The sequence below is a fragment of the Cryptomeria japonica genome, chromosome 6 (genome assembly GCF_030272615.1).
Source record: "Cryptomeria japonica chromosome 6, Sugi_1.0, whole genome shotgun sequence".
Lineage (NCBI taxonomy): Eukaryota > Viridiplantae > Streptophyta > Pinopsida > Cupressales > Cupressaceae > Cryptomeria > Cryptomeria japonica.
Window position 1 is genome coordinate 102,815,812 of NC_081410.1, and position 14,539 is coordinate 102,830,350.

The window sequence follows — 14,539 nt, forward strand, 5'->3', positions numbered from 1 at the left end:
AGACTCTAGTTGGGAAGAGGGATACTACTGTAGCTTGATATGGTAGGGTGGAGGCTACATTATAACATGCATAAGCAACAACACAAGGAGATATCATATGTATAGTGTGGGAGTGTGTATGGGTTGGTTAGAAGGCCTTATAATATAGGATGTTGTATGAGTCAGTGATACCTCCTAATCAGCAGATGGGGAGCTTTGCACATAGCTTTCAAGTTAGATCTCAAAGGTCTAGATTATAGTGCAGGGGTTATGGGACCTATGGGGCCACCACCACCAAGAGCAGGAGGGGTAAGACCTTCAGGAGCTCAGTAATAAGCTAGATCAATTGGGTCTAAGGCTGGGAGCACATCATAGCTCCATTAGGTCCTTATATACCATTTTTGATATAGAGACCTGAGAAATGGTGATTTTGGAAGCTCATAGTATGCATTTTTATATTTTGACATCATTGTACTATGACTTATTTTTTTATCTATATATGAGATGACAATATTTTGGCAGCCACTTATATGATGTGTATGTTCCTATATGATTTCTATGAATGTGTTTATGTTATTCTATGTGATGGTTATGATGTATGCATGACCTAGATGACGTATTGTATGATGGATTTATGGATGACTATATGGTTTTCTTATATATGTTTATATGTTATGTGATGGATAAGATTGGTAATGATGGACTGACCTATGGTGATGCAAGATGTGATGTTATATGTTTATCTATTTGATGCGATGAACTAACATGTAGTTTTGCAGGTAATGGAGATGCAATGGATGGAGTGCAACTAGGATTTATATTTTTGGTGTGTCATTGTACTCGGTCATTTAGCATAGAATTACTTAGGGATGAAGAGGAAATAGATTGGATTAGTAATCGATGGCCATAGAAGAGGTTATGGATAGATGAATGGATAGAGATGGATAGATAGAAGGTATGAGCGTGATGAAATCTTGTGCTTAATTTAGTGCCATATCATCATGAAACTTATTATGACAAGTGGTTGTAATCATCTTGCTATGAGTTAGACCTAGATGACCCACATACCATTTGCAAGGATAAAATACACTTTCAAACAATAAGGAATGCTCTTATTCACACTAGACTCATAGGTCCTCAATGATCATAAGCACTCATGTCTTAGGACAAGTCATAGTATTACTAAAGAACAATCCATAAACAACAATTGAATGACCATGCCCAATCATATCTCCTCTAATATAGTACATCCTCAAGTACCATAGAAAACATGTAATTAAAATCTAATCTAATCAAATAAGAGACCCATCTTAAATAATAGTCATTAGATCTTCTTGCCATAGATGTAATGCCCCGCCAGGAAACCCCAAAGGGGTTTAAGTTATAAACACTCAAATAGAGTGTAAATATATATTTTTTATAATAATAATTAAGAGTGTTACTGATTAGTTACAATATTAAGATAATTTGGAGTTATCTAAAGCTTAGATGATGTAGCGGAAGACTAAACGAACCTAAGAAGTTTCCCAACGCGATTACGCAACCTTACACCTACCTCGACTCGTGAATTTCGATTCAATTAAGCTGGATAGGATATATATTATGTTCGATAAATTGACATCTTAGAATTTAGGAAGCGCTCATTATTTTGAATGGAGAGGAGGCTAACATGAGGATATTTACCCAATGCGCTTTAAAACATAATTAACTTAAGAGGCCACCCATTGAGGTACAATGCGACTAATATAACGAAGTTCATTCATTTGGGTTAAAGGTAACCAACCACAAATGATATCATCCTTTATAATTAAAAGTATGGCTATTAAGATGAGATTCATTCATTTAGGATTAAGCTGCAATTAATAAAATGAGGTTCCTTCATTTGATTTTAAGTAAAACCAACTAATGAGTCGTAGTTCGTTAATGGAGGATAAAATGTAAGTAGCCATAGAGTTCTTTCATTGGAGTTAAAATAAGGCTAAGAGATGGTGCTCAATTCATTAAGGTGAAAAAGTACTAGGGCCACATGAGTTCATCCCTTTAAATAAAATATAGTTAGCTAGATGATATCCATTCTTTCAGGATTAAAATTATAAGTACATAGTGACGTTCATCCATTAGGATTAAAATATAACTAACTTAATGTGTGTCACTCTTTTTTAGTTAAAATGAAGTTAATATGAAGAAATATATTTGCTATGGTTAAGATTTAAACAACTAAATGAGTTCTCCCCTTTTAGTTCCATTATAGCTATTATGATGAAGATCATTTATAGAGGGTACAATGTGGTAACCAATTGAGTTCATCCAATTAATCAACTAATTTGGTAAGGATTATTTGTTTAGATTAGAACGTAATTAACTAAATAGATTCATCCAATATAGTGAAATATAACTAACATGACGATGTTCATTTACTAAGCTAAAAAAGTGAATACCCATATGAGGTTCATCCATTAGAATTCAATTTAGAAATTACGACAAAAATCCTATCTTTGTTACTCATTCACATTCGATCAATTTACAAGCTTTATAACAAGTTAATCCAATAATGGTAACCTAGCGAGATTCTTTCCACTATTACTTCTTTTTATTTATATTAACAAAATACCTTTCCATAATTCATTTTTACAATCTTTTAAGACCCTAATTACTACATTTATCAAGATGACTAAATTCATGCATTCAAAAAATTAACTTTATTTAAATCCCCATTATACACTTATGAAAAGCAACCATACATGATAACTTAAAGTATGAAATAAAAGAGACTATAGCATCGCATAACACAGATATGATCTCGGAGTTCACCCTTAAAGGGCTACATCTCCGGGTCTGCTCAACTACAAGACCCCTCTGGCATTTAATATAGTTAAGATTACACAAGGTTCATGACATATACATCCTTGCCATCTAGGCAATCACAACCACTATACAACGACCACTTCGGCCAATGAATACATCTCTACAAGTTATCCAACCAAGTTCACATAAATAACAGCATCACTCGTCTAGGTATGTTATTTAATCCTTAGATAAAACATCATTGACATATTGGTTTAGAGCTTTACACTAGTCCCCTCTCTTGCAACACCATTATACCCTATTCAAAAGAAATTATACCTTAAAAAGAATCTTTGAAATGAAAAGGAAACGTTCCCCAATGATTCCTCAAACTCTTGCGTATATATTAGGCAAGTATACATGTATCTTGATTTATATGTAACCAATTAAAATTAACGTCTGAGCACTAATGGTTAATTCACTGACAGAATTCGTTACAAAGGGACCAAAAAGCCACATATAATTAATATTATATATTAATATATGGATTATCTAAAAATAACATTGATTTAAAATCTACATTCATCCACAATTAATAATCACTAAATATTAATGCTATATACATTAATCAGAGTTTGGCAAAAATCAATATATGATTAATAACACATGTTACTATATGGATTATCTAGAATTCAACTATCTAAAATTCCAAGTATTATTTAATACTTGAATTAAATAATATAACATAAAAACTGAATTTAAATAATCAAAACCCCATTCAAAATTTCCCTTTTTTTTTATAATAGTTTCTTGCTAAAAATATAAATCATAATCAAACTTAATTTAATAACAAATATATATTACTTATAATATATATTTATTATTATATATCTTTTTTTTATACTAAAATAACATCAAACTAAAATTTTAAACATGGCAACAAAAATAAATAATATATTTTAGGGCGGTCGAAACCCTAGCCGTGCCCTAGCCAGAGGGAATTGCGACCGCCACGATGGGCGCAGCCCCTCAGCCTCCACACATAGTGGAGCCGGTGGTTACTGCGGCCGTCGTGGGGTCGCAGTCCCTTCGGCCCCCACTCAGTGGTACCGGAGGTTGCTATGGCCACCACGACGTCGCAGCCCCTTCGGCCTCCACTGTGTGGAGCCGGGGGTTGCTACAGCCGCCATGGGCGTCGCAGCCCCTTCGGCCGCCACTATGTGGAGCCGAATGGTAGCGGGGAGGGGCGAGTTGAGCTTCGGCTGCCCCCCCGAAACCCCCAATTAAATTTTTTTCTTTTCTCATTTTTTTTTGATAGTTATAAATTATTTTTTTGTATTTCAGTTTCGACCTAACTAATTTTTTTTTGAGAAAGGCATGAACGAAAACCAGCCAAGAAAAATACATAAAATGCCCATTATCCATTTGTTTCAGTCACAAATTTATTTATTTATTTATTTTTCTTTTCCAGAATGTTAAGGGTTTCAAAATAATAGAGGAAATTGTTGAATAACCCACCCATTAAGCAAATCTTTGGCACAAGGAAGCTCTCTTCTCACACAAGGATCCAACAAAAGCTAATCTTTAACAAATTTCTACAATGAAACTTACTCATGAGCAAACAATGGAGAATCTGAAAACCAAAATTGCAAGAACAACAAACAAGCCCTTTTTTTTTCTTTTTTTTTTAAAACAACTTAATCAAATCGATTAAAGAGATTCCTACCTCAATAAGCATTCCTGGATGAATTTGAAGATGAGCCCCCAAATCTGCAACTGTAAAAAATCCCCATTCCAAAATCTCTCCCTCTTCCTTCAAGCATTTTTCTCTTCCCAAAAAAAATAATCCTCCCCCAATATTTTTCCACTTAGGTTAAAATGGAAAACCCAATTTTGACCTAATCTCTAATTTTCAAATTTTAAGCCCTTTTTTAAAATAAAAAGAATTAATAATTCTTTTTAACTACTAAATTAATTTAACTTGATTTTCTAATTAAAAATAAAATGCTTCTATCTCTTATTTAATTTTAATTTTAATTTTTCAATATTACTTTAGGCCTACATTATACTTCAAACTATTGACAAGGGTAAGGTATTTAGATTAATTTAATTTCCAAAAATCAATCTTTTATACTATATCAACTTTACAAATTAAAAATAATTTTCTTTAAATAATAAAATTTACCCTTTCATTTTCCAAAATGCGAAAATGATTGATTTATTTCTATTTTCAAATGAATTTAAATCTTTCTTTTCTTTTTTTTAAAACGCATAACTACTTAAATTCGTTATTTAAAATTTACTATTAAATTAAACTCGCTACAACATAATAAAGCGATCCTTTTAATAAATGATTAATCTCATGAAGGGAAACCTATTTATTTTAATTCCTCAATAACTAATGCATAAATGAACACATTATTTCAATTTTAATTACTTAAGTTTGTTACCAACATAATTAAAGCGATCTCTTAAATTAACGATTAATCATATAAAAGAAAAACTATCTATTTTGAATTTCTCAATTACTAATGCGTACATCCACACATTAAATTGCATTAAATGCTTAAGATAAAATACTCCATTCCCCACATGCATGGCACACAAACCAAGAAAGTCCACCAACCACACGACATGCAACCCAAATGAAAAGAAAACCCTACAAACCACACATGATGCTCACCTGACCATGGCTAAGGCAAGATGAGAGTTTTATGACCACCAAATCCAAATTCTAAGGATGAAGGAGGTATACTCAACCCTGCGAATCCCAAAGGAGATGAACCTCACCCTAGGCAGTGTTGTACCTGCAATCTCCTGCACCCATGAATCACGCAAGCATACATATATATATACATATTCAATGAAGGTGTTAGCTCGAGATTTATAACAAGAATTAGGAAACAACTACATTTAAACAAGAATCGATGCAAAAGCACAATAATAGGTATGCACAATATTCGTATAGTCTAATCTACAACATTACATAACGGTAATCCACCAATCAAGAATGCCACATAGGAAGTCAACTAAGGTCAAACGGGTTTTACAAGGCCGACTAGGGTAGGGGCATTACAATAGACGTGTGCTTATTGTCAAAGGTAGCTAGTCGAGTGAAGGAAAGATGTATCCAATTAGTTTTGATAGGTAATGTCAAAATTTGATTAGGAAATAGGATCAAAATATATGCTAAGTCTTGGTCTTGTGTAAAGATCATTTGGTTAAAGCCCATTGTTGTGTTTGTTTAAATAAAATGCCCCAATCCAAGATATGGATGTTGATGAATAATGATGAGCAATAGATACCCTAACTTGTACTGAGAGGGGAGGTGAATCGGTACAGGCAAAAACTTTCTCCACAACTTATCAAGTTAAAACAATACCAACTGATTGTCATTGTAGACACTCAAAATTGTCATGTCTAATTAAATAAATATTTTATTTATTTAATTATCTAATCCTAATTCTTCTATTAATTAAATAAATCTTTATTTATTTAATTAATTCATTTATCCTCTTCTAGCCTTATTTCTCATTTAAATAAATACATTTATTTATTTAAATTATCCCTTTCCTAAATTAAATAAATATTTTATTTATTTAATTGTCCTACTTCTTCTATTAATTAAATAAATCTTTATTTATTTAATTAATTCATTATCTTTTTCTACACATGACACATGTCATTCATCTCTTAATTCATACACTACCTACCTCTTTCATTATTTTGGTATTTCTTTTACCTACCCTCTAATCCTAGTCGACCTCTCCTTTTTACACCTCTCAATCTTATCCCTCCATTTCTTATTGTGTCTTCTATTTAAGAAGATGCTTTCTTCATTGTCAAACCCTAATGACTGATTTTGGAGTACTTGGCTACACTACAATCCTACTTGCAACCACATTTCGTTCTTTGTTGAGCTCTTGTGCATATAAAAATCTGAGAGCAAATATATCAAGCAAGATCAATGGAGATAGGAAGAATGGAGATCAAAACCCTATTGGACATGTGATGGTATAATCTTTGTGATTTTGAGTTATTTGCATTGTCTTAGGTAATCTTCATATGTTATGGTGGATCTTTGTTCATTGTTAGGCTAGAGTTTGGTGGTTGAATTCATTGTAGCCTTTCAATATTGTTGTTATTATTGTTATCCATTTTCACCATATACAGTCATCATTATTGAACTTAACCATAACAATACCGGTTAAACACAGTAAGACATTAGACATCATAAATTGATAAGTTTGAACACTTCAAATACATTCAATACTTGATAACAACTTCACCCATAAACATATGCATGTGGTATACCAATAATACCATAACCTAATAACTTTGCATGCATAATATTTCAACCAAATAATACATACACATCACATGAAAAATGCATAACACATAGCACAGATTTTTTCACGTGGAAACCCAAATGGGAAAAACCATGGTGGGGATGAATACCCACAAGCTTGTTTTGAACTCTTTTGAAGCTCGCTCTATTAGGAGCCTAGTCTGGTTAAAGACTTTAGAATAAGGTTCTGCTAGGAACTGATCCTGTTAAAGATCACCTAGTTAAGGGATGGCTATATACCCTATTAAAGGTTGAAACCTTGTTAGAGGTTACCTCTCTAGAGGATTTGAAGAACTTAATGATCTTGAGTCACCCGGTTAAAGGATTTACAATAAGTCTATTAAAGCTACCCGGTAAAGGGATTTTCCAACTGTTGAAATGGTTAGAAGACAATAGGTAAAACTTGATCTGATAACAGCACTACATGCCAAGGCAGATCCTTTTTAGTTCCTCTACTCTGCAATCACACTCTGTAGCTCTCCACTTACTGGTTTGGCAAGTATCTCATCACTTGGACACACACACACAACTTTTGCCAACAACTTTACAATAACAAACATCATCGACCTTATAGACAATAGTTAGGTCGGTAGCATAAACCCTAAACCATAAGCATCTTAGGTTTACAACACAGGTGGTCCAATCTTGACCGTCCAAACACTTTGCATAGAGCAATACAATCTCAAACAGATCACACGACAATCTGCATCATTCATTCTTCACCGCGTACATGAATAAGTAACCCATCACACTTTCTTCTCATATTGCTAAGAAGAATGTTCATTCCTGAGGTAGACATTTAATGCAATGGATCTCCACATGCAAGATCTTCAAGGAAATCCTTCACGCACACAAAACTAACGTGGCACCTTGATCTCATTATTATCTCTTAGCTAACTCATCACAGAGTATCATCAGTTGCATCACACAAGCTGGATTGCCAAACCGGAAACCCTAGTGCTGAGACTACCAACTGGTAATCATGCTTAGTGAAACCTTGACACTGGTTCACAACATCTCTTCATACCTCTTCATACCGGTTCACCAGCTTCTCTTAAATCTGCATACCGGTTTACTTGTACGTTATTGACATCAATGACAACATACATTATCATCATATCAACATGCCAGTTCATCATATGCCAACAATATCCAACAATCTCCCCCTTTGGCATTGATGGCAATACTCAGTGTAGCATTGCAACTATAAACATCATAGACCAGTATATCTGCATTATCAGATATCTTTTCCCCCATACATCAGACATCTTCATCAGATATCTTCTCCCCCTTTGACAACAATGCCAAAGTGGAGGCACAAGCTTCCATTCTCTATTATGTTGCTTCCCCTATGGAGTAGCATCCTTCAACACATCAATCCTAAAATATTTGACACTGTATTTCCTAATTGATGTGGAGCATACAACTTTTAGTTGACTTCATGAAGGGGCAAAACCCCTAATTCACCTCTCAAATAGGTAAATGTAGTCTTTGGTAAGGGCTTAGTGAATATATCTGCTAGCTACTCCTTATTGGAAACATGTTGAAGTACAACTTCCTTATTTTGAACTTTCTCTCTTAAGAAGTGATATTTAAGCTCAATATGCTTAGTTCTAGCATGCAATACCAGATTCCTAGAAATATTGATTGTACTTGTGTTGTCACAAAATATATTCATCGGTTCAGATACCGGTACTTTGAAACCTTCCAATACATGCTTAATCTAGATTGCTTGAGTGCAGTTCATAAATGCTGCCACATATTCTGCTTCAGCTGTAGACTAGGAAGTGCAGCTTTGCTTCTTACTCATCCATGATACTAATCTTCCACTGAGAAAGAACGCTCCATCAGTTGTGCTCTTTTGGTCGTCCACATTACCTACCCAATCAACATCGATATACACTTTGAGATTGAAGTCACCATTATATGGATACCACAATCCATAGTCAATTGTTCCTTTCAGATATCTAAGAATCCTCTTGACTACTACCAAGTGGGATTCCTTAGGACATTTATGAAAATGAGCTACTATACCCACTGCATGAGCAATATTTGGTCTGCTGTGCACCACATAGTGCAGCTTACTAATCATTGACTGGTACTCCTTTTCATTTACCAGTGCTGAATCATCTTCCTTAGTCAATTTACAGCCAGTCACCATTGGTGTACCAGCCGGTTTGCTTTCCTCCATGCCAAAAGTCTTCAATACCTCTTTGACATACTTGGACTGGGTAATAAAGATACCCTCTTTCATTTGTTGAATCTGTAAACCAATGAAGAACTTTATCTCTCCTATCAGAGACATCTCGAACTCTTTCTTCATTTCATCTGCAAACACATGACTCATTTTATCATCTCCTCCAAAGATTATGTCATCCACAAACACTTCACAGATCAGAATCTGATCACCTTCTGATTTCAAGTAGATGTTGTTATCTTCACTTGTTTTCTGAAATCCAATCTTCACAATTTGAGAGTGTAATCTTTCATACCATACCCTAGGTGCTTGTTTCAGGCCATACATGCCTTTGTGTAATCTAAACACCATGTCACTATCTTCTAATAAGGCAAACCCTTCTGGTTGCTCTATATACACTTCCTCTTCTAGGATTCCATTCAGAAAAGCAAACTTCACATCCATCTGATAAACCTTAAATCCCTTAAATGTTGCAAATGAAAGTAGCATACGAACACCTTCTAGTCTAGCCACATGAGCAAAGGTTTCTCCATAGTCTTCTCCCTCCTCCTGAGCATATCCCTTGCATACAAGCCTAGCTTTGTTCCTTACAACTTTGCTTTCTTCATTCAGCTTATACCTGAAGACCCATTTGGTACCTATGACATTTTTATGTTCTGGTCTAGGCACCAAAGACCATGTTGCATTATTTTCTATCTGGTCTAGCTCCTCTTCCATTGCTTTAATCCAGTCTTCATCTGTAAGAGCTTCTCTGGAAGTCTTGGGTTCAAATTCAGAAATCATGCAAGAGTTCTCCTTCACTTTTCTTCTTGTGAGTATCCCTGTATCTTTATCTCCTATGATCTGCTTCGGATCATGATGTAGCTTCACATATCTAGGAATGAATCTAGCCTGATCTGCTAGCTTTTCTTCTTCTTCTTCTTCTTCTTCTTCTTCTTCTTCTTCTTCACTTACTTCTTCTTCTTCTCTTACTGCAGCTTCTACCAGTATAAGAACACTGAGATATTTACACGTTTCTTAACTGGTTCCCAGAAGGCTATACCTAGTTCATCTTCCACTTCTTCGTTGCATGTTTCCCCATGTTCCTCAGGGGATTCATCAACCCTGACATTGGTATTTTCAACAATTTTCTGAGTTCTATTATTGTAGCACTTGAGAGCTTTTCTCTTAGTGGAATATCCCAAAAATATTCCTTCATCACATTTAGCATCAAATTTGCTCAAATACTCTCCTCTCTTGATATAGCACTTACTCCCAAATACCTTAAAGTAACTCATAGTTGGAGTTTTCCTGGGCCAATACTCTTAGAGGTTTTATCTTTTCCTTTCTTGATGAGTACCCAGTTCATAGTATAGATTGCAGTGCTCACCGCTTCTCTCCAAAAAGTGTGAGCAACCTTTCCTTCGATCAATATTGTTCTAGCTGCTTCAACTACATACCTGTTATTTCTTTCTGCTATGCCATTCTGTTGTGGTGTCCTTGGGGCAGACAACTGCCTCTTGATACCGTTATCTTCACAATACTTGTTAAATTCATCAGAAGTGAATTCTCCTCCTTGATCAGTTCTTAGGCATTTTATCTTTTTACCACTTCTAATGCTCTGCTTTGAACTTTCCAAATGCTTCAGACTTGTCTTTCAAGAATGTGACCCACATTATTCTTGAGTAGTCATCAATAAAAATCATAAAATACCTATCTCCCTGAATACTTCTAGTTTTCATAGGACCACACAAATCAGTATGCACAAGGTCAAGTAAATTTTCTGCTAAAAAAGACTTACCTTTAAAAGTTGAGGAAGACATCTTCCCAAGTTGACATTCTCTGCACAAAGAATTCTCAGGTTTGTTCAGCAAAGGTAATCCTCTTACTGCCTTGATCTTACTTGCTTTAACAATGTTGTCAAACTTCATATGACAGAGTCCCCTGTGCCATATCCAATTGTCATCAAACTTAGCCATTAGACACCGACTTATCTTTGCATTCAACTGAAATAGGTTACCTCTGGTCTGCTTACAAGTGGCAATAAGTTCACCACTCTTTCCAATTATATTGTAGATTCCACCTTTGAACTTCAGAGTAAGTCCTTTGTCATTCAGTTGAGCAACACTTAAAAGGTTATGCTTCAAACCTTCTACCTAGTAGACATCATCTACACTGTTCTTTCCATTCAAGGAGATGGATCCTTTACCTTTCACCAAGCATGGTGCATCATTTCCAAATCTGACAACACCTCCATCATATTCCTCTAGAGATAGAAACTTTCCCCAGTCACCAGTCATGTGGTGAGAACAACCACTATCAATTATCCACTCATTAGAGTTGTCAATGCGAGAGACAAGAGCTTTCTTGTCAGACACTTATTCCTTTACAACTACAAATATTATGTCTTCATTTTCTTCATCCTCTGATTCTTCATCAGTGACACCTTAATCCATAGCAACGAGACAATTTCTTTTGTTTCCTCGTTTATACTTTCTAAACCTCTCTGGTTTATCCTTATTGTCATTGTTAGGACAATTAATAGCTATATGTCCTATCTTGCTGGAGGAGAAACATTTAAAAGGAAGTTTACCTCTATATTTTCCAATTCCCTTCAGAATTCTTTCAGCAAGAAGAGCTTCAAACTCCATCAGAATCTCTTCATCATCCATACCTCTGCATTGTCTGGATTCATAACTGGTACTAGTTTCTTTTCCTTTTCTGGATGGTGCAACAGATGCTCTAAAGGCTGACTCAGTCTTCTGAACACTGCCATCATAGATATTCAACTAATATGCAGTTAACTTTGCAATGACAGTCTAAGGATACCTTGGTTTTATCAATAGACCTTAGTTCCTAGATAGCAGCAACTCTGATTGCATAGATCAGTAACAATGATCTCAAGACTTTACTAACAACGATGACATCCTCAATCGTTCCACCAACGCTTTTGATATCACCAACCACAATCTTAATCCTAATGCCATATTATTGAATGGTCTCTCCTTCAACCATCCTCATATCCTCAAATTTACCTCTAAGGCTCTCTTCCTTAGCTTGCTTTACATGCTCATCACCACCATAAATGTTTTCCAGTGCATCCCATACATCCATAGGCGTGTCCTTATCTTATACATCAATAAACTCAATATCTGACAGGCTGATGATAAGAGCTTCCATGACTTGCCCATTTTCGTGAATCTCTCTCTTCTGATCATCGGTCAGAGTGCCAGTGGGAATCACATAGGCATTCTCAACATAGCTCCAATGTTGAGCACCCATACTTTTGATGTAAATCTTCACTATGTCCTTCCATATCTTGAAGTTATCTCTATTTAACTTAGGACCTTCCCTCTTCATCATTACAATAGGATCTTTTACCTCAAGCGGTTAAGCTTATATCACCGGGGAACTGGAGATGCTCTGATACCAATTGATGAATAATGATGAAAAATAGATACCCTAACTGGTACTAAGAGGGGGGGTGAATCAGTACAGGCAAAAACTTTCTCTACAACTTATCAAGTTAAAACAATACTAACCGATTGTCATCATTACTGAACTTAACCATGGCAATACCGGTTAAACACAGTAAGACATCAGACATCATAAACTGATAAGTCTGAATACTTCAAATACATTCAATACTTGATAAAAACTTCACTCATAAACATATGCATGTGGTATACCAGTAATACCATAACCTAATAAATCTGCATGCATAATCTTTCAACCAAATAATACATACACATCACATGAAAAATGCATAACACATAACACATAGATTTTTTCATGTGGAAACCCAAATGGGAAAAACCACGGTGGGGACAAATACCCACAAGCTTGTTTTGAACTCTTTTGAAGCTCGCTCTGTTAGGAGCCTAGTCCAGTTGAAGACTTTACAATAAGGTTCTGCTAGGAATCGATCTTGTTAAAGATCACCCGGTTAATGGATGACTATATACCCTGTTAAAGGTTGAAACCTTGTTAGAGATTACCTTGTTAGAGGATTTGAAGAACTCAATGATCTTGAGTCACCCGGTTAAAGGATTTACAATAAGCATGTTAAAGCTACCTGGTAAAGGGATTTTCCAACTGTTGAAATGGTTAGAAGACAACAGGTAAAACTCTAATTTGATAACATCACTACATGCCAAGGCAGATCCTTTTCAGTTCCTCTACTCTGCAATCACACACTGTAGCTCTCCACTTACTGGTTTGGCAAGTATCTCATCACTTGGATACACATAGACAACTTTTTCCAACAACTTTACAATAACAAACATCATCGACCTTATAGACAACAGTTAGGTCGATAGCATAAACCCTAAACCCTAAGCATCTTAGGTTTACAACATAGGTGGTCCAATCTTGACCGTCCAAACACTTTGCATAGAGCAATACAATCTCAAACAGATCACAAGACAATCTGCATCATTCATTTTCACCACATATGGGAATCAGTAACCCATCACGCTTTCTTCTCATACCGCTAAGAAGAATATTCATTCATGAGGTAGACATTTAATGCAATCGATCTCCACATGCAAGATCTTCAAGGAAATCCTTCATGCGCACAAAACTAACATGGCACCTCGATCTCATTCTTATCTCTTAGCTAACTCATCATAGAGTATCATCGGTTGCATCACACAAGCTGGATTGCCAAACCGGAAACCCTAGAGCTGAGACTACCAACCAGTAATCACACTTAGTGAAACCCCGACACCGGTTCACAACATCTCTTCATACCTCTTCATACCGGTTCACCAACTTCTCTTAAATCTGCATACCAGTTTACTTGTACTTTATTGACATCAATGACAACATACATTATCATCATATCAACATGTGGGTTCATCATATGCCAACAATATCCAACTGATGTTTTATTATTGAGAATGGTGAATATGAAAGATTATAGTGGATAAGTGGTGCAAGTGAGATTTTATTGTAGTTTGTGAATATGTGAAAAGGTAGAAAATTAAGTTCCTCTTAATATGAGGTACCAATGATCCAATTCCAATGCTAGATCAAGGAGAAATGCTACCGGTTGGGGATAGGATCTATTTATTATGGTTGGAGCAAGGGAGATAAAGTTTAAAATGGAAGGGTGAACGGTTGATGCAAAATGGTAGAACAATAACAAGCAATGGTAGGGATGGTTTATTATAAAGTGAAATATTTATTATGAATAGAAGATGAAACGATCAAATGCAATATTGAAGGAGGGAGGAGTGAAGTCACTACAC